This window comes from Sorex fumeus, unplaced genomic scaffold (assembly GCF_029834395.1).
Source record: "Sorex fumeus unplaced genomic scaffold, SorFum_2.1 ptg000123l, whole genome shotgun sequence".
NCBI classification, from domain to species: domain Eukaryota; kingdom Metazoa; phylum Chordata; class Mammalia; order Eulipotyphla; family Soricidae; genus Sorex; species Sorex fumeus.
Window position 1 is genome coordinate 2,485,344 of NW_026606180.1, and position 20,939 is coordinate 2,506,282.

The window sequence follows — 20,939 nt, forward strand, 5'->3', positions numbered from 1 at the left end:
TCACAAGTTCCGTGAACACTGACCTAATGGGATGTGCCTGTATGTCCAAAAACTGGACACAAGTGGCCTGGGGGTCGAATGGGAAAGGGCAGGGCAATGAACTGGACCCATTAAGGTTCAACAAAGAAAAAGCTAGGTTCTCTGGAACTTCTGGATTCTAATTACTCTTTCCAAGTAGTGACTGAAATCACCTAAAGCTAGGACAATGATATTGCAAACAGTCACTATCTATTGCATATGTGCACCTCACTGTACTTGGCATGAAAGAACCCAGGCAACTCTTGACATTGTCTAGAATCATGCAAACTTTTTTTTCTTTTTGGGTCACACCTAACAATGCACAGGGGTTACTTCTGGCTCTGCACTCAGGAATTAGTCCTGTCGGTGTTCAGGGGACCATATGGGATGTTGGAAATCAAACCCGGGTCGGCCGCATGCAAAGCAAACGCCCTGCCCGCTGTGCAATTGCTCCAGCCCTAATCATGCAAACTTTAGGTCTGCCGAATTTACAGATGAAGAACCCAAGACTCTTGAGATATGTCAAATCTTTATCCAAAGTCACATGGACACTCTGTGACAGAACAAGATTCTTGGTCTCCAAAGCCCACCAATTTCTATGATTCCTCTTCTCTCTCCTCTTTCACCAAGTCCAATGTTGGCCGTGGATTTTGAACTTTCACTTGATGTGTAATTTTACAAGACTTTCTTATCCTGAGGGTGCACAACCAGTTCATATTCTGGACTGGGAATTCTCATAGGCAGGGCCTAGAACCCCTGGAGTTTAGATAATTCCTTCCTCTACACCTTGTCACATGTCTCACCTCTGAGAGCCTTGCAGTCAAGTCTGCCTCTCTGACACTTATTTATAGCCTTCATGGGGAGGGGGGGCAAGGAGATGTGCTCAGGTGATTTATTTAGGATAAGGGTTTATTCTTCCCTACATCCCTACTCCCATGCTCCCACAGACTGGCTGCGGTCTGGTGAAGACTGTGTTTCTCTCCAGTCTCCTGACAAGCAGACTACTCCTTGGCTCTGGCTGGGATTGGGCTCTGATAACATCATTCCTCCCCTCAATACTTCATATGTAGGAGTGTTAACAGCTTCTTGTTGCTGCTTCCTGCTGGGTTCCTCATCAGTTCTCTAGTCCCTTATCTTTCTGAAAATTGTGCTTTCCTTACATTCTTATCTGTTATACCCTCTTGCTACTTCCCACTGTCTCCTGCTCAGAGCCTTATATGACATTGTATTTTCTCTTACACTAAAAATTCTCCTACAATTTCCAACCATATATATGTATATATAAGATTATATACATATGTAGATATATATATATAAGATTTGCTCTCATAGTCTGCAAATTCATGTGATTTTATTACTTCTAACTTAGGTGAATTGTATGAAGTTCGCAGGGGCAAGGGATAGCACTGTAGCACTTGTTCATCGATTTGCATGAGTGGGCACCAGTAACGTCTCCATTGTGAGACTTGTTGTTACTTTTTTTGGCTTATCCAATACGTCACTGGTAGCTTGCCAGGCTTTGCTGTGCAGGCGGAATACTCTCAGACTTCGCCGGGCTCTCTGAGAGGGGTGGAGGCATTGAACCCCAGTCAGGGTTCAATCTACACTGTAGATTCCATCTCCATGCCAGCCAGATGAGGGGCTCTATGTTGCAGAACTGAGCATGGAGGCTCACAGACTCTGTCAAGGACAATAATACTAAAAGTCAAAACAGTGTGTGTCACTTGGATTGGGATGGAACCCTAGACTAAGGAGTGGACAGAATGGGATGCAATAAGACCAAACTGAAAGAGCTGAATTTCTGAGTAAGACACCCAGAGATGTCAGCCTGATTCATTGTCAAGTGAAAGAAAGGAGGCAGTTCCCAGGGCTGGATTCTTTCCTACTTCAGGACAGGATGTTTGCAAAAAGAACATCGCAGTGAAGGCCAGTGAACTTTATTCATGAAGGCCAGAAGGGAATGCTTCATTGAAGCCAGGCAGGAAAGGGGGGAAAAGAGGCTCTTCCATCCTCAGGGCAACGAATGGGCTTGAGTCTGTTGGTCTTATGTCTTTACCAAAAGTGATGTCAGGATGACAGTTGTAGACACTAGCCAGAACAGGGAAGAAGTACTAGTTACTCACAAGGAAGAAAGGGGGTGAAAGAACCCTCCAGCAATTTGATATACAAAGAATGAGTCAGAAGGTGCTGTTCAGCATCTATTACCATTTTTTTGCATCTTCACCAATAAATCCAAGTCCATTCAGAAACAAATAGGTCAAGATGGTTAGTTCAAAAACAATGATTCCATATGCATGGTATTCCACTGGAGGTGCTTTCCCATCTGAGGAAGGTCTCATACTCCTAATATTCCCCAGATGGACTTGGAGCAAATGGGTAGCAGCTTCATAGTCATACTTAATCATATCTATTTACAATAGGCAGAGAAATATTAGAGATTTGTACCCATTTTTAAATAAACTTTATTTTGGCTTTGAGGCACACCCTTGGTGCTCAGTGTTCACTCACCTCAGTGCTCAGGAATCAATCCTAGTAGGCTCAAGGGATCTCGTAGGATGCCAGGTCAGATGAGTGCAAGGGAAGGACTGTACTATGCCTTGATCCCTAAAAATAAACTTCTTAAACTAAAAAACATTTCACCTATTTATAAAATGATAACAACAACAACATAAATGTCTATGTAGTCATCGATCAGTATAAGAAACAAAGAATGGGCATATATTCTGCCTGAGCCCACGTGCTGCTTGTGCCCGCGTAGCTGAGTATATTCAGTGCCTGAGATGTGTCGCCCGCATCTCCCATCTTGAGATGTGTACTTTCATGCTTTTCTATCTTATGCTGGGATGTGTGTAGGGGCTCTCTCCACCCTTGGAGAAGTCTGCATTCTCTCTTGAGTGCGTTACTCTCTCTCTCTCTTTCTCTTCCCCTCCACACTTTCAAAAACCCTCCAAATAAAATCTATTTTACTTCAAAAAAAAAAGAAAGAAAGTATCACAGATATAAGTGGAGCTCCTGTATTACTCCTGGGTATTCCTTCCTGCCTGCCATAGAGGAAGCTGCTGGTCTGATTGAACTGTCATTTCAAACAGGTTTGCTTACTTGCATTACAATTATACATATAAATATTTGTAAATGAAAGTACATCATAGTTTTGCATAGTTTGTCACTTGATGGCGAAAGTTTTTTTTCATTATACTCCATATTATTTCATTGCATGTAACAAAAAAAACTTATTTAACCTTGCTCTTGATTGACAGAAATTTGAATTGCTTCCTCACTCTAGCTATAATACTCAAGCCATAATGGATACACTTAATATATTTCTTCTTAACACACATTAGAGGAAAGACTTTTAAATACTGACTTTGAGAGAAAAAAGCACAGCCACTTGTGCTCAGGGCTTACTCCAAGCTCTGTGCTCAGGACTCACGATTCTTGGGGCGGGGGGACATAAGAATGCTGGGGATATTGAACCTGGGATGCATGGAAGGCAAGTGCACTGCCCACCAAGGTAACCCTTCAGTCACAGAGAGTAGGATTTTTTAAAATGAGTTGTATGATTAGAGTTGAAACAAGTAAGACAGTCAACAATCCCTGGGCAATGTGACAAATATATTTTATTAGACTTGTTGTCATTGTCTAGTGACATTTCAGAATGTCTCCCTTCTGCCCTTTGTCTATGAAACGTGCAATTTTATGGACCTCACAAAGAAACTATAAAGGAGCCATATGAACATTTTACTGTTTCCCTGTTGCAGGAAGTATAGTATTTACTAGCCCCACAGATGAAACTGTCCTCAAGTAACAGTAGACACCTGCACTGCTATTCCGTAACTATTTTTTTTGTATTCCGAAACACTCTTAAATGGAACCTTTGTTTATCAGCTTTGAGCAGGGAATAGCATCCTTCATTTTTAAAAACTGTCCCTACAACACTGTGAGTTCTTTGAATATTCATCTTAATATCCTCTGATCCAAATACTAATTTTGGAAATGCATGCAGGAGCACATCTTATTTAACTGCAAAATTTTAGAAAACATTCAATTTGTGATTGTTAAGGAAGGGGTTTCTTTCCTACTAAATCTTTTCTGAATTCTAAAGACAGTTTAGTCATAGAAATCAACAAACATCTCAGTCAGGTTATTTGAAAAACTACCTTTGGCAAAAGTTCACTTCATTCGACATTTTGAATTTATGTTAATTGTAATTCCTTATAATACTCTGAATATCTGTGTGTGACTATACTGCGATTTTCATTTCATTTCTGATACTTATAAGCAGTTTAATTTTCCTCCTAAGTACTGCTTTTGCTGCATCCCATACCTTTTGGTAACTTATTTCTTCATTATCATTAGTCTTAAGGAATATTTTTATTTCCTCTTTGATTTCCTCTCTGATACAAGGGTTATGTAGCAGTATGATATTCAGTCTCCAGGTGTTACAGCTTCTCCTGTCTTTTTTTATGGTTAATTTCTATCTCTGTGGCATTGTGGTCTGAGAGGATGTTCGGTATGAATTATCTGTGAATTTATGTAAGTTGTACTTAAGTCTTAATATGTGATATATCCTAGAGAATGTTCCACGTGCAATAAAGAGGAATGTGTATACGACTTTTTGAAGATGGAAGGTTCTATATAAATCCATTAGTCTGGACTCTTCTAGTTCCTCAAGTAGGGCGCTTGTGTCTTTACTGAATCCTGTCCAGTGGGTCTATCCAGTGGTGACAGGAGGGTGTTGAAGTCTCCATTACTATTATGTTTCCATGCAGGTATTTCTCTAGTTTGTGAGTAAAAAGCCTTACAACTTTGCTGGGGCTACAGTTGGTGCATTTATGTTGATTAGAGTTAGCATTTCTTGTTCTATTGTTCCCTTGATCAATATGCAGTGTCCCTCCATGTTTCTGCTTATTTTATTTAGATTGAATAAAATTTAGTCTGATATAAGTATGACTGTCCCAGCTGCTTTTGTTTTTGTTTTGTTTTTCACTGGCTTGTATAATTTATTTTTCATCCTTTTACTCTAAGCCTGTGTCTATTCTGTGATTTTATGTACACTATCTCTAAACAAAAAATGGATGGGTTTTGTTTCTTGATCCAACTTGCTACTCTGTGTCTTTTGATGGGAGTGTTTAGTCCATTGCAATTTAGGAATATTATTGATATAAAAGGCAGTGCTGCCATTTTACTGTGTAGTTTTGTGGCTTCTAAAATTAGTTATTTGGTTTATATAAGTGGCTTTCAGTAGTTCATTCGGAGTTGCTTTGTTTATCACAAATGTTGCCAGCTCTTTTTGAGAATGTTTTTATCCCTCTGTTCCTCTAAATGAGAGCTTTGCTGGGTAGTGGACTATAGGTTGCAAGTTTCTTTTATTCAATAATTTAAATATGTGATTTCAGTCTTTTCTCACCTGTATCATGTTGTATGTGTGATTTGCTGTAAATCTTATATTAGCTCCCTAATATTTAAGGTTCATCTCTCTTGCTACTTTAAGGAGTTCATCTCTTTTTGTAGTTTTTGTCATTTTGATTACTATGTGCCTGGTGTTGTACTGTCTGGCTCTATTTTGCTTGTTACTCTTTCAAACTCTTGAATCTGTGTGGCTGCTTCCTTGCAGAGAGTGGGAAAGTTCTCAGCTAAGATCTCTCCCATCACTCTTTCTTTCCTTTTCCCATTTTCTTCACCTTCTGGTATTTCTATAATACTAAGATTCTTCTGGGACAAATGGAGACATTACTGGTGCCCGCTTGAGTAAATTGATGAACAATGGGATGACAGTGGTACAGTGATTATTATTTTTATTGTTATTATTTGTTCTTTTATTATTATTATTATTATTATTATTTTATTCCTTTTCAACTTCTTTACCTGTGCTGGCCTGCATTTTGTCTTCAAATTCATCTAAACAGTTCTCCCCTGTAAGATTCTATTATTATAAGTTGCCAGTGTGTTCTTTAGATCCATAATTTCCATTTGTATGGAATCTTCCATGTTCTAAAAAACTCCTTCTTTGAGTTGATTGAATCTTGTGATTGTTTAATTTCTCTGGTAAGTGCGTTTCTTAATCTCTGTTGCCAGTGCAGTGAGTGTTGATTTTAGGTCCTCATCACCCAGGCTCAAGCAATTTGATGGGCTTGGGGACGTGCTTGAGTTTCTCTCCCTATCTGTGACTACAGTTGAGTTCCTTTGTTTCCCCTCCGTTCTTTGAGTTATTATTATTATTATTATTATTATTATTATTATTATTATTTTTAATGGTAGAGGTTTAGATTCCCAGTTACTTGAGTACAGGTCTTTTAGGTTGTTAATTCACGGTGGCAACCAAGGCTACAACTGCTGTTTAGGTTATTTTTCTTATTGTACAATGTTGTTTGAGTATCCCCCCCCCCAAAAAAAAAATTGTCAGCTAATTACTCACTTGAGTTAACTGACATTTAAGTCAGTATAGAATCTATGAATCTATAGCAACACCACTCCACACTGCCCCCTATAAGATATATATGAAGTAATTTCTTCATGTGGACATGCTAATGTGTGCACGGTTTTGGATTTAGAGGTTAACTAAATGGAGCCAGTTCCTGGCATTGGGGGGACAGCTGTTGGCACTATGCTGCAGAACTGGGTCCCCAAATTTCCCTTTGTTTGACTGTGCTGGCTTTCAAGCTGGGGAGGATGCAGTTCTGGGCCCGCACTGCAAGTTCCTGGGTTAGAGGTTAGAGTGATGTGAAAGAGGGCCAGTGCCTGGCATGGGGGGAGGGGGTCCGATCATGCAGGCCTTAAGGATCGGGTCCCCTGGCCTTAATCTTTTTTAAATATAAAAGGCACATTGGTTTGCCTCTATTTCATGAAACCTTCCCACTTCTCATCTCACAGTGATTTTCACTCCTCTGTATCTTGCCTCTGCAAAGCATAGTATTTAGTGTTCTCCTGGCGAACAAATGAGTTAGCAAATATTAATAAAGATTTACAACATGCATGCTCTGTTCCAGATACCCTTCTAAATACTTCCCATGTATTAATTTTGCCCTCGTTTACTGTCATTATCACCATTTTACAGAGGCAGAAGCCAAGTCTTATGGAGAATAAATACCACAGGTCACGTTCTAGTAAGAGGTGAAAGTTGAGTTTGGATTCCAGCATATGAACCTCTCAACTGCTCTGCTAAACCCAAAGCGATAGCTGGATGCATGGAAACCCCAAATTGGCTCTTGCTGTTGTCCGGCAAAAAATATAATTTTGAACTTAATGAGAGACTAATTACGTTTTGCATCTTTATCTTTAACACCCCCATCAAGTCCCCAGGGCCCTGAAGAATTTGCTGATTCCTTATTAATAAATGCTCCCGCCATGTGGGCTGGCCTGTAGGCACAATCTTTCACACTTTAGAGCCTAAGAGTCCCCAGAGCAGGGAATAAACCTCCTTACCAGGGCTCATTTCACAAGTGCTGCCTTGGCCCTGTGCTTGACATGGGGCTTGCACACTAGAGCTGAATCTTCGCAGTGTCATTAGCCACTAAGAGCTGTTATGCCTATTGGACTATCATGAGTCTGTGGACCAGTCCGTGGAGCACTGTTCAGCAACCTCTGCTTTCGATCACGGGTCCCACCGGGTTACTGTTATTTTTCCCATGCACTACTAAAACTCAGGAGTGGGAAAGCCAACTTCCTCACGAAGACTGTGCAACTAACTAGAGGGTGGCTGGAATTTAAGCCTAGATAGATCCTGACATTCAAATCTCTTGGTACCACATCTTTTGTTACTCATCATGTTCAACCCATAAATTTTCTGTCCTTTCCATGTGTGCACACACCCACATACATCTGCCTTCTCATTGTGGGCCAGAGGAATATGAGTTGAATTTTTAATAAATGGAAAGAATTTAATCTAATCCACAGTTGTATGAAACACGAATGAACAGGCACAGGGATAAACGATATAGATGGTCAGCAAGAATTGCCTCGGTGCTAACTCTGTGCCTGTCATCAGACTGGATGCCATGCTAAGTTGCCATCCACACCTTTTAGGATATTCCAATTTATTGGTATACGCATTTCCTTGGTAACTGAATCTGACAAAGAGAGCTTACCTGAACCCAATTTATCTGGAAATTTGGAGAGACACGAAAAAAGAAATCCAGGCTTGGTTTTAACATAAATAAAAGGACTAAAATTGAAGTAAATTCTAGGGAAATTTCTAGACAGTGTTCTGGATATTTCTAGGCAAATTATAGACAGTGTTCTGAAGAGTTATTTTAAATGTTAAAAAATATGAACAGATCCAGTCACCAAATAAGTACAGCCTGCTCAGGTGTCCAGGGAGTGAGCTGATGCCCTAGGATTTCCCACTTCACCTGAGACTGTTCCAACTTATGCTTACTTCCCTGTGTCCCATCTAGTTAGAGCTTTTTTTCCACTATTGAAAGAATTCAGGCTTAGATAGCAAATTATACAGTCATCTGGACTTTAAGGAAATTTATGACTTTCTCCAATTTTTCCCGGGCCAGAAAACAATTTGGCTTTCGGGGGTAACTTAGTTGCCTTATTTCTGCTCATTTATATAGACCTCTGCCTTATACTCACCACCCACACCTTGCATAAGTCCTAGGGGAACAGCCCCCTCCATATCTGTGTTTGTGTGTCTTTCCAGGGTTAGCACTAAAGCCAAAATTTTTCACCACTGGACCACAAAAGGCATGAAGTTTATATTCACATCTGTTGTATATCCTAACCTGGAAGTTTCTTCCTGCATGATGTTAGGCAAACCTCAGTTTTCTTGTCAGCAAGAAGATGTATTACCCACCATCCGATCACATGGAATTGCCAAGCTGTTGAAACAGTGTAAGTGTAAGCATCCAACACAATGCCTAGAACAGAGGGCTCACCTATCTCAGCAGGTACTGCAGAAATACAAAGTGTACTCAAATACACACAGAAAATAGAAGACTCTGAGGGAACCCAGCAGTATATGTGAAGTGTATCATCATATTTCAAACTCTCACACTATAAGTTATAATTACTTCTTCATCTTTATAGAAAATGTAAAATATGGCACAAATATATCGTAGAAATATTTTGAAAAATCTCCTAAATCTGAACATGCACATTATGATTCAGAAGAGCCATTCCCTGGAATACATCAAAAGAAATGCACTTATATTCTCACTCAAAACAGTGTTCATTACAAGGCAATTCAGAACAGCCAAAATCTTGGAAATCACCATATATCCATAAACAGATGAGTCAATAGTGTGTTATAGTCATATAACAGAGAACTACACAAAAATGAGAATGAGTGAACTTTACTGTCAAAGAAGCCATACATGAAAAAGTGCACACTGTCTGATTCCATTTCTATTATACTATGTTCAAGAACTGAAAAAAAATCTACAGTGTTAAAAGTCAGGGTTATAGAAGAGTGGCATCTAGAAGAGGCATAAGAAGTTTGTAGTGCTTTGGAATGTTTGGCTGGGTTTTATTTTTAAGATGCTGTTTTCACATATGGTATGTAAAACATAAAGTAAAGTAAAGGCCCTCCCGTTGATCATCGATTTGCTCGAGCGGGCCCAGTAACGTCTCCATTGGAGACTTTGTTGTTACTGTGTTTGGCATATCGAATACGTCACGGGGAGCTTGCCAGGCTCTGCCGGAGGGCGAGATACTCTTGTTAGCTTGCCGGGCTCTCCGAGAGGGGCGGAGGACTCAAACTCGGGTCGGCCATGTTGGCTGCGTGCAAGGCAAACGCCCTACCGCTGTGCTATCGCTCTAGCCCATAATGATTAAAATGTGAGTTTTTCTGAATCATGTTAAGATTTAATAAAATATTAAAATAAAAAATTAAATGTAAACATTTCTTTTTTAGAGAGCAAGAGAAAGTTAAGAAGTAGACGTGTAGGATAAGGCAGTGAGTTCTTTTATTTAATAATTGTTTATCTTTGATTTTCTACTAGTCACTGTGAAGGATGGTGGGAAAACCAAGGTAATGAGAGTTTGTGTCTGTTTTTCATCACCTCTTTCACCAGCATCTACATCATCCTCTCCATCAATGTCATCTTTATCAACAGTTTCTCCATAATTTTCTCCAACATCATTTCACAAGTATCAGTTTCTCTCTCATAATCATCTATCATCTTCTACAACAAAATCTCCCTCATTAAGATCTCCATCAGCATCATCTCTACCAATATCTTCATCATCCTATCCATCAGAATTATCTTATCAACATCACCATCTCCCTCATCTCTGTCAGCTTTTCCATCATATCCTCCATCACTAACATCTCCATAATCCTCTCCATCTGTACTATCTCTGTTATCATTACCAACATTGCTTAGTGCTTCCCATGTGCCAGGAATGGTTTCAAATACCTTATTTTAAATCATAGATTAGCTTTATCTTCAAAGAACCCATTTTACAGATGGATATATTAGACACAGAGATGTAGTAACACAGTCACACAATTAGGAAGAAGTGAAAGCAAAATCTAAACCCATTGTCTGTGCTCTGAACCACAGCCTTGTACTAAAAAATACAGTCTGTTTATCAGTGTTGTGTGTCCACAAAAACAGAATTTGCATTAAACTAACTTCAAAACTCCCTCAGTCCCTGTAGAAATACTGAAGACCACTCCACTAACTTGGACTTAGTCTCATCCCTTTCAACCTCAACTTCAGGGATCTTGAGACTGGATGTTGTGTCAGAGAGAGGAACGAAGGGAGGGAGTGTTGACATTGCAGCTTGGAATGCAATTAGACAGTGAGTTGTGAGGCTAGGTCCCCAGGTCTGGCACAAAGAGCATTCATCATATAGGCAAGCTTTGCTTTGGCACTCAGATTCTCAGTGCATATAACCTGAGAGGCAGGATGTTTAGCACACAGTGCCAAATGCTGCGGGAAAAAAGAGCACCGATAACAAATTAGAATCGGCAGAACCCCATGCAAGAACCCTAATGCAAGCAGGAAGGTAATTGGGGCAAAAGGAAAGGGGCAGCAGTGTCCTCTAAGATCACCCCTCTTTATGTTGCCAGTAAGATGGAGAGGAATTCCCAAAGGTCAACTTGCGCAGTCCCTTGTCTGCAGGAAGAGTGAAAACAAAGCCACCCAGTCATGCTTCTCCCTAGATACACCCACACCATCAGCCTGACATTGAGGATGCATAGAGCAGAGGGGCAGGGTCTAATGCAAATTGAACAAGAAAAGTCAAAACATTTTCTCAGACTGCCCAGTATGGGACAAACCTATCTGTAAAAAAATCTGTCAGTTCTTACATTTTATTACATAACTAATATAGTCACCAACTTGGGGAGAAAAATAAAAGGACTCCTCCAAAATTATGTCCTATAAAATTGTTGAGTAACAGAGTGAAAGTAACAGAATGGGAGACTAATACCCAAGGATAATAGAGATAAGGGCCAGGAAGATCGTTCCCCGGCTTGGAAGCTGTCCTCACATGCTGGGGGGAAGGGCAACTGGAATAGAGAAGGGAATGCTAAGTGAATGATGCTTGGAGGCTAGCTCAGGATGGGAGATACGTGCTGAAAGTAGACTATATATCAAACATGATGGCCGCTTAGTACCTGTATTGCAAACCATAACACTCAAAGGAGAGAGAGAGAGTAAAAAGGAATGTGCCTGCCACAGAGGCAGGGGGTGGGGAGGGGTGGGGGTGGCGGGAGGGATAATGGGAACATTGGTGTTGGATAATGGGCACTGGTGGGTTCTTGATCATTGTATGATTGAAACATAATCATGAAAGTTTGTGAGTCTGTAACTGTAGCTCATGGTGAGTCATTAAAAAATATAAGCACTGCACTGCACTGTCCTCCTGTTATTCATCAATTTGCTCGACAGGGCCCAGTAATGTTTTGTGAGACTTTGTTGTTACTGTGTTTGGCATATCGAATATGTCACGGGTATCTTGCCAGGCTTTGCCGGGCCAGCGAGATACTCTTGGTAGCTTGCTGGGCTCTCCGAGAGGAGCGGAGGAATCGAACTCGGGTTGGCTGGATCAGTCATGTGCAAGGCAGAAGTCCTACCCTCTGTGCTATCGCTCCAGTCCAAAATAAGAAAAATAAATAAATAAATGGGAAAATAGGGGGGGAAAGTATATGAAGAAAAATTAAAAAATAGAATAAAATTCTTGAACTTCCAGAGAAGAAAGGCTCTAAAAATTGACCATGCAGAATGAAGGGACAAAGAGAGGAACAGCACAGAGCAGAGGAAAAAGTCAGGCTGCCTCAATCAATGATCTGGAGATCCTGAATCTGAAGTACTCTGTACAATTCCCTGCTTTGTACAGCCAGATCTTCTCACTCCCCCCAGTTACTGGGCACTGGTAGACTTAGGACAGATTGTCAGCAGGGTAATTCTTCCAGGGAGACCATTCCAGATTCTTCTGCTTCCTAAGGCTGGAACACAGTGCTAGTGAGCGAGGTTCTGGATGGTACCACCTAGAGTCCTTTATACGAGAGTTCAGGATTTGAACCCAGTCGGCCAACCTCATGGTCTGTGCACCTGATGGTTCTCCATGCGATTGGAGAACTTCAGAGCTGCTCTCTAGTGTCATGCATCCATCTTGTCTGTTTCCTGATGCATTTCCTGCATATTCAGAGACTACAGAGACACAAGGAAGGAACAGTAAATCTTCTGGGAGAGGGGAGACCTCACGGCTGATTAGCCTCCATAATAGATAAAACAGTCCACAACATGGAGTCAAAGCCCAGGATGATCCACAGCTCCTACTCAGCCAGAGTGCTAAAGCAAAGCTCTGATGAGTGCTTTGTAGGTCAGACTCAAGATCCAAACTGATCATCTGGGATGAAACCAATGCTTTAAGGACTGACTGATGACAAAATAAACACCCCACGCAGAATGACATCATCTTGAATGTATAGAGTTGTGGGTCCAAAAGAGATCAGAAAAAGTAGAGTTCATCCACACATGGCCAAAGGGAATAAAAGCAGAGTCACATGTACAAATTCCATTTCAGTGAGAGCAAACACTTAGACAAGACCCCCCACATGCACCTGTATACACACCTGTAGGTATTTGTGTGATCAAGGGAAAAGATAAGACAGGATATAATTCTAGCTATTAACAATAATTACCAGGGTGTGGAAGGGGGCGGAGATGTTATTCATGTTCCAGGTCCCTGTTTGTATCTCAGTATAGTGTTGATTCACTTGTATGCGAGGAAGAATTACCTTCATCATGTAAAACTACCTAATGATGAATGCAATAAAAATTATCATCACAATGCCATGTGCCTAGTGGGAACTTATAATTAAAAAAATACTGTTTTTATTTTGTCTCCAGTTCCTCTCAGAAGACCACTGTAAATTGTTTTAGGGGGTTAATCTAAAGAAATATTTTGCTCAAGGCCAAGATTTTTGTGTGCCCTAACTCTTATTAATTAGGAAAAACTTCATTTCACCATTACTTTACACACAATATATATCTGCCACCACAATGAACTCTCACTAAAATATATAAAAATTATGCAATACATTCTATGATCAACAGACCATGCTGTGAATTATCTGCTGTTTACCATTATCCGTGACCAGCCTTCTCTTTATTACCAAACTAATGAAAACTGACCATACCAGGCCAACTCCCAATTATCTTGGCATGTATACATGCAAAGTTCTGAGGAGGTCAAAGCCAACTTTCCACCACATCTGCTGACAGGAAGTCAAAGGGTTGGTTTTAAGTTTCTTCCATCTTTCCCTGTCTCTGGCTACTCTATGAAAGAGGCTATTCCAGACGGCAAGAGTTACCACAAACTGAAAGGATGGGTCCACAGGAGTCCACAGTAACCTATAAACTTGAATGCTCTTGTCTCTCTGGTTGTCTATGGGATTTGATTTGGCTATTCTTAATTCATTGAATTGCAATGCTTAGCTAGCTTGTATGGCTATTATAATACACCTTAATATTTACAAGTTCTGAGGCTGGAGCAATAGCACAGTGGGTAAGGTGTTTGCCTGGCACGCGGTTGACCCAGGTTTGAGTTACAGCATCCCATATGGTCCCCTGAGCACTGCCAGGAGTAATTCTTGAGTGCATGAGCCAGGAATAACCCCTGTGCATCACCAGGTGTGACCCAAAAAGCAAAAAATAAATAAATAAAAAGCAAATATTGCTGACATGCTAAAAAACGTTAGTTAAAACCATAGTTATCTCTTAAGGATGATGGGAATTGGTCAGTGTTGATCAATATAGAAACATTTACATCAGTCTTTCTTCAACTGATATTTCCTACCACATCCCTTGTTCTGTCAGTAACACAGGATTGAATTTTCAGTTCAGTCTAACTTCTGTTCTGTCTGGCTAGTTACTGGTCACTATTACGTCCATGAGAGCAGAAACAACAAATGACAACTATCAAACCAATCAAGTGAGGGAAGCACCATTTGTTTTCTCCCCATTCTTTCAGATGATAAAACAGTATCATAGAGATAAAATGAAATACTGTCATACAACAGAGACCTGATGGGGACATAAGTCAGGTTTGTGTGATTCCATGTCTTCTTGACCATCATGCTGGAATAATGCTCGCTAAACTAGACTTGTTTGGTCCAGATCTCAGATCCAGAGCTGGGGCATCTAACCCTTTTCTGTTAAAAAACCTAAAAGAAGATGCTTTCTTTTTCTTGTGAGCCATATGGTCTCAATAACAACAACCCAAGTTGTCTTCTTAAGCATGAATGTATCCATAGATGATAGAAAACAAATTTCACAGCATTTGTAAAAGCTGGAGAGCCCGGCAAGCTACCGAGAGTATTCGATATGCCAGACACAGTAACAACAAAGTCTCCAATGGAGACGTTACTGGGCCCGCTCGAGCAAATCGACGATCAACGGGAGGGCGTTCCAAAAAACTTTACTTATAAAACTAGGGGACAGATAAAATATGGCTATAAAAAGATAACTACAGGGCTAGAGAGATAGTACAGGGGTTTAGGTATTGCCCTGCATTTATCTGAACCTTCTCCTACACCAGGCACCACACATGGTCTCCCTGAGAACCATTAGGAGGATCCCTGAGCATCACCAAGTGTCCAAAACAGTCATATCTGATTCTATGCAGCTTATTCTTTAAATCATTTACCAATGTATACTAAATGTCTACCTGCATCAGGCACTGATCAAGGTTCTGGAATACAGAGAGAAGTTCCTAAGTTCTACCTTCAGAAAGGTTAAATCAGAGCAAGGTTTTGTCTTGTCTTTCCCCATGACAAACACTCTAGTCCTAACCTTACTATTCTCTCAATTCAAACTTCTGATCACCTGGGATATTTACAGAACTATCATCGCATGACCCTACTGCATGGAATTTATAAAAACAACTAGCCATGGAGGAACTCAGGTCTGATACTTTTACAAGCACCCTAGGTGATTCTTATTTGTAGCAGGGCTGTGTTCTCTTGGTTACATGGCTGAAAGGGACACCCCATCTCCCCTATCTACTATTTGACATACGGTAAATCTTTGAAGCCCTCACATTTTATATTTCAATATTAGTAGTTTTAGTGTCTCCAGATGAAAACAAACCAAAAAAAAACCAAATGACTGTAAAATATGATGAATGCTAATACAATAGGACTCTTATGAGGATGCAATGCTTTCTAAACTGCAGATGGTTCTACAAATGTAAAGCCCCACTGGCATTGTACTGTAATTATTGGGTTCTCATGTGAGGTAGTGCCTTCCTTTCTCTCCCCAGTTTTGTCCTTGACTCTTTGAATCAAAAAAGCACTTTAGTTTTCCTAAAATAATCTGGAAATACCAGTCCATAATATTCCTGGTTCCTGGGTGAGTGTGCTATTGCCTTCCGTGTAATCCAGTAAGGGACCCACATGAGGCTGCCTTGAGTTTAGCCTGGGGTGGTTGTTCACTTTTGCACTGAAAGTCTCCATACACAGGCTGAGATAGCTGATATTTCAGTGATATTGTTAAATCTTTAAATCAGTGGTATATTTATGCTGATTTAATGGACAAATGCCCAAAGCCAAGTATTTTCCTGAGATTAGAAACACAGGGGAACAACTATCCACGTTTTTCTGGGCCCGAGCTCTTTCCTATGTTCTCACCATATAGGAGCTCATTTCATTTTTAGAATAGCCTTGAGAAGTGAGGAGAGCTAGTGTTCTCATTGATTAGAGGAATAAGACACTGCTGAGAGTTTGAACACCTTGTGAGCAAAGGTGTCAGAACACAAACCTAGGTGAATTAAAGTTCTTTTCAAGGAATCCTGGAGCTACTATGAAGAATCTTGTTCCCCTTGGGCCAGGACTCAGAGAGACATCAAATTACCTAGTGGATTTTTTTCCTCAGGTCTTTTTTCCATTTTTTTTCCTTTGAAAAGGGGAGACTCAGAAAGATCCCCTACTCCCCCTTGCCTTTGCAAGCCCTTCACCTGAAAAGTGTTGCAAAGCACTACAACAGTCCCAGAAAAGGCATTACCTCCTTACACAACATCTTGATGGTTCAGTTTTATAGCTTCATAAGGAAACAAACAAACAATCCAAACACGTGAGGAGAGAGTTGAAGAAAAGGATGCTTATGAAGAGAGGAATTCACTTACCATGACCACCCCCACTCCAAAATCCAGGCCACTCAAGAGAAGTTGGCCACTAGCTAAGACTCCTAAAAGCTGAAAAGTCATCCCAGGCCATGGTTAAAGAGAGAGTGAGAGCTTGAGCAAAACAGAAACAAATGTGATCTTCAAAGTCATAAACGTCAACTTGCAGGGTAACTCTGAAGCTGTGGGATGGACCAGGAGAACCTGCAGCTGCTCTCTGTGGCTCTGAGACCACCATGGGGCCAGAGCAGCAGACCCCCATCCACCTGAAATTTGACACATGGCTGAATGTCTCTGATTTATGCCTGTCATGCTTCCCCTTACCCTGACCCTGGGCGCTCTGGAGAAAATGCTGCCTGACCAAACAGAATTTAGCTTTATTCTTCAAAACTATGGGATCTTGCGCCCCACCTTCACACTACCTTACCACGTACCACACACATGTGGCTTGCTCTAGTGTCCTAATGGAGCTCGAGGGAACTGGGTTAGCAGGGAAGGGGAGCTTCAGGTCAGATTTTCAGAATTCCCAGCATCTCTTCCCACCTATCAGGTTGAACAAATATTCCTCTACTGGCCACCCTTTCTGGAGAAAATAAATAAAGTGTATCTGAGTCCTAGAAACTCTACCCATTGTCCTTTCATTGTGGAATCAGGCGTGGGGAGATGTCTTTCCCAAAAAACATAAGATTCAAGTGGCTAAAAATCTAAACGGCAAAATTAAGCTTTTCCTAGTATGATGAGTTCACAACATTACTAGTTCTGTTCTTAGTCTTTTTGCATAGATATCACTTTTTTAGTAAGCTTTGGAAGTAAACAGCATCTTCATTATACATATAAGGAAACTGATGCTCAGCTGGAATAAACCATTAGATCCAAGTTTCTTCTTTTCTCCCAAGCCTTACTGTGCTACTAAGCAACATCTGAACCCCAGAGTGAAGAACTTGGTATCCCCTGTTGCTGAGACACTGCCTCAGACCATGGAGCACCACAGGGCCACCCACTCTCAAAGCCAAGGACACCCTTTAAGTATATTCTCCTGCTGAGTGCAGTTGCCTTCAGGTCCTTAGGAGAGCCTGAGAATGTATCTTGTCTGAGTTTTCTGAGCTCAGAAATTACCCGAGAGTCAGCCAGAAGCTGAAATTGATAGAGGGGGCACTGAGCCCAAGTAGCAGCAGCCTGGGAATCTGCCCTGAGCTGAAGTTGGTGAAAAATCTCCAAGAGGCAACTCACAAGGGACAAGATTCCATGAACTCTTCCACAGTTGACGGAAGAGTTGAAAGCCCACAGCTTGGCTCCAGTGCTCCCTGAGCTGGCTTGTGCTGTGACCAGAGTGTTTCTGGGGCTCTCCCTCTTACTCTAGAGCTCCATCTTTTCCAGAGTATTACACCTTTTATTTATAAATTTATAGATTGAGTGGGATCATGCCTGGAGTTTCTTCTGTGACACACTTAAAATCAAAGCCAGAAATCTCCACATCCTGAGCCCTCACCAGCTTCCTCTTCTCACCTTCACATCAACAGCCCTCTTCTTCACCTGAACCTGCCCCACAGTGATGGGAAGAGTTTAACCCAGTGGTTAATGTGTTTGGGAAAGAAGACAAGAAGAGGTTCCCACAGAAACAGGCCACCCTTTCCAACTCACCTGAAGCAAAACCACTGCAGGACTTTCAACTGTCCTGCCTTTCAGTTTCTGCTCCCAGTGTTAATGCCCAGGATGAATTTTCTCTCCTCCTTTTATCCTGAGGGAGGGCAGGAGTATTCCCTCCCTACTCAAGGGGTTGGAGGAAAACTAGGGAACTGAGCTAGGAAACAGGAGGCAAAGAAAGACAATAATAGCACTGTGGTGGGTTCAAGGAAGGAGTTGGGGGTCCGATGAACCTTCCAGCACCCAGGAGAAGTGGGCTTCTGATGCATTCCTAGCTGAGGCCACGACCCTTAGCATTGCCAACCAGCCAGAAACAGGAGGTTGCAGAGGCAGTTCCCTGGGACCAGCCCCCATACATCTTCTTTTACATGCAGTCTTGTTTACATGGCCCTTGGGGATACTGCCTTCACCACCCCCTCTCCGCCCCATGACACACAGGTTGAACACATTCCCCTGAAATGAGAGGAGTCCACTCTGACATTGCTGTCTGCTGCGTCGTTTTATGGCACTTCCCGAGGGATTCATCTGTACAACTTCTTAAATCCTTCCCAAATCTTGAACTTTGGGTGGGTTAGTTTTCAGATCCAGATGTCTTCCCCATCCCTTCTGCCTTTCATTTTTCTAGTACACTGGGCTAGTGTGGCGACCTTCCTCCCACCCAAACACTGCAGGCTGTCTCTATTGCAAAAGACAAAACCAGAAAGCCGGTGAGAGCAAAGCCAGAAGGGTTGTCTTTGCGGTGACTGTGAAACCCAGCAATTGACATTCAGCTCCAGGCATTGGACAACCCGGGGGGAGGGGGGGGGCTGTCCATAGGTCATGCAGGTCTGCACCCTCTTTGCTCCCACTTTTCATGGGAAACAATTCCCCCTCTCTATCCTAGAGAAAAATCCTCCCTCTTTACTAGAGAAATCCAAGTCACTGACACCCAAATGAAAAGCAGGGGAAAGATGGAGCTTATAATCAGTTGAAGAGGGGAAGTTGCTTTCATTCCCATCTGGGTTTCAAGGAAAACCTGCAGGGAGTTTTCTCCTAGAGAAGTGTGGTTTCCTCTCCACCTTCCCAAGAACTTTCCAAGCTCCCCCCAGAACTGTGGCCGAGCAGTGGAGGCAGAGAGAGAAGAGTTAAATGAAGCCCAGACCTCAGCAATCTGTGTTCAATTTTGATAAAAATCTCTCTCCCTCTCCCCCTCCCCGCCAACCCCCTTCCTCCACCCCACAGCTCAGACAAGTATCTTTATGTTAAGAGTTTGCATCTTGTTTAGGGGCACAGCTGTGCTCCCTGCGAAGCCAGCATGTCTCCCGACAGTGGGCACATGGACTAGACACGTTCACGGGTTCTAGGGACAGGAGGATGATCCCCCAGTGCCATCGTCCCTTCGGTCTCTGAAGGATCACCGCCTCCAGCTTGGAATCTCTCTTCCAGGCTTCAGGGCTGGTGTTATCAGAGCTTAGCGGGTAGAAACTCAGGTATGAGATCCTGCATCAGTTCCTCTTTTTTCTGTGGCACGGTCTCCTGCAAGGTCCCACTGGCTTAAGAACGTCCAGCACCCATGCCCGTGGGCCAGAAGCCAGACCTGATGGGCCGATTGGGGGTTGGTAAAGAGTTAAATCATCCATCACCCAAATGAAGGCAAAAGCTGAACTGGGGGGTGGATGGAGGGGGGCGGGGGGTTGCAAAGTCTCCATCATAAAAGCTTGTTCATCGAGGAGGAGTACGAGTTAGGTTTGTCCATTTGGAGATAACAACAATCGGATTTCACGGCGCTTAAAAAAAAAGTTTTCCAAAGAAATGTCCCGTGTCCAGACGGAGCCATCCACACACACTAAAATTACACGCATGCACACAGACACGCACTGGGGCCCTGAGAGTCCACTCAGAGACCAGGGGCTCCTGCAAGCCCCTCGGGGCAGCAGGACAGCCCGCCTGCGGAGCCCCGCTCTCCAGCCCCGCGCAACGGAGTCCGGAGAAAGCGAGGGGCGAGAAGTGCCCGCGGCGCGCGCCCACCCGGCCCAGGGCGCAGAGGGGAGCAGGGAAGCGGCACTTACTCCGTGGAGCCCATGGCGCGTCCCGCCGCTGGCCGCCGCTGGCCGCTGCTGGCCGCTCTGGCCCGGCTGCGCGGGCGGCCCCAGTGTCCCGAGACAGCCGCGGCCACCCCCAGGCCCGCCTCGCGCCCGCCCGCCCCGCTCTGACGTCAGGCGTCTCGGAGCGGGATGCTATGGCAAGGAGGCGCTGCGTTTTCCCTAGGTAGAGGTCTGATTGCAGCGCTTCAGGATTTGTGATTTTCGCACTTTCAGACAGAAGGGAGGGGAGGGGAAGGGAGGGACGCTAGCAGGGAGGGCCAAGACGGACAATGAGGGTGGCTGTTTCCAGCTCTGGGCAAAAGCCTTCCCAGCTGCCCTCTGTTTTGTCAACAGGTCAGAAGGAGGTTAGAGCGGCTACCTGGGCAGTGGGTTTCTCCCGGATCCTCCGCTGGGTCCTCAGGAACAGTCCAACCGAGCAGTGTTCCGAATGGGGGCGTCTGAGCCCACTCCCGGGTCAGCAGCTGGAGAATGCCCACTCCTTGGGCCAAGGCCTTGCCAGGGACAGCAAGTCTCAGGAAGGTGCTGGGTAAGAAGGAGGTGAATCAGGCAGAAGAAAACGGTTAATTAGAAGCACTGGTCCACACCCTAACAACTTTTTCAGTTCTTCTTTCAGAG

The 20,939-nt window shown here is 42.8% G+C and overlaps 1 protein-coding gene across 3 annotated transcripts in view; it reads right to left on the minus strand.

Moving 5' to 3' along the window:
* Positions 1–20,410, minus strand: part of DAAM2 (dishevelled associated activator of morphogenesis 2) — a 108,689-nt gene extending 88,279 nt beyond the window's left edge. For 2 of the 3 annotated variants that reach the window (XM_056137310.1, XM_056137308.1), the window contains exon 1: positions 10,649–10,763. The gene's annotated coding sequence lies outside the window, so the exon portion shown is untranslated. Of the gene's footprint in view, positions 1–10,648; positions 10,764–20,288 lie in introns of those variants that run through there. The other variant, XM_056137309.1, reaches the window with a different exon arrangement.
* Between the last annotated feature and the right edge of the window lie 529 nt (positions 20,411–20,939).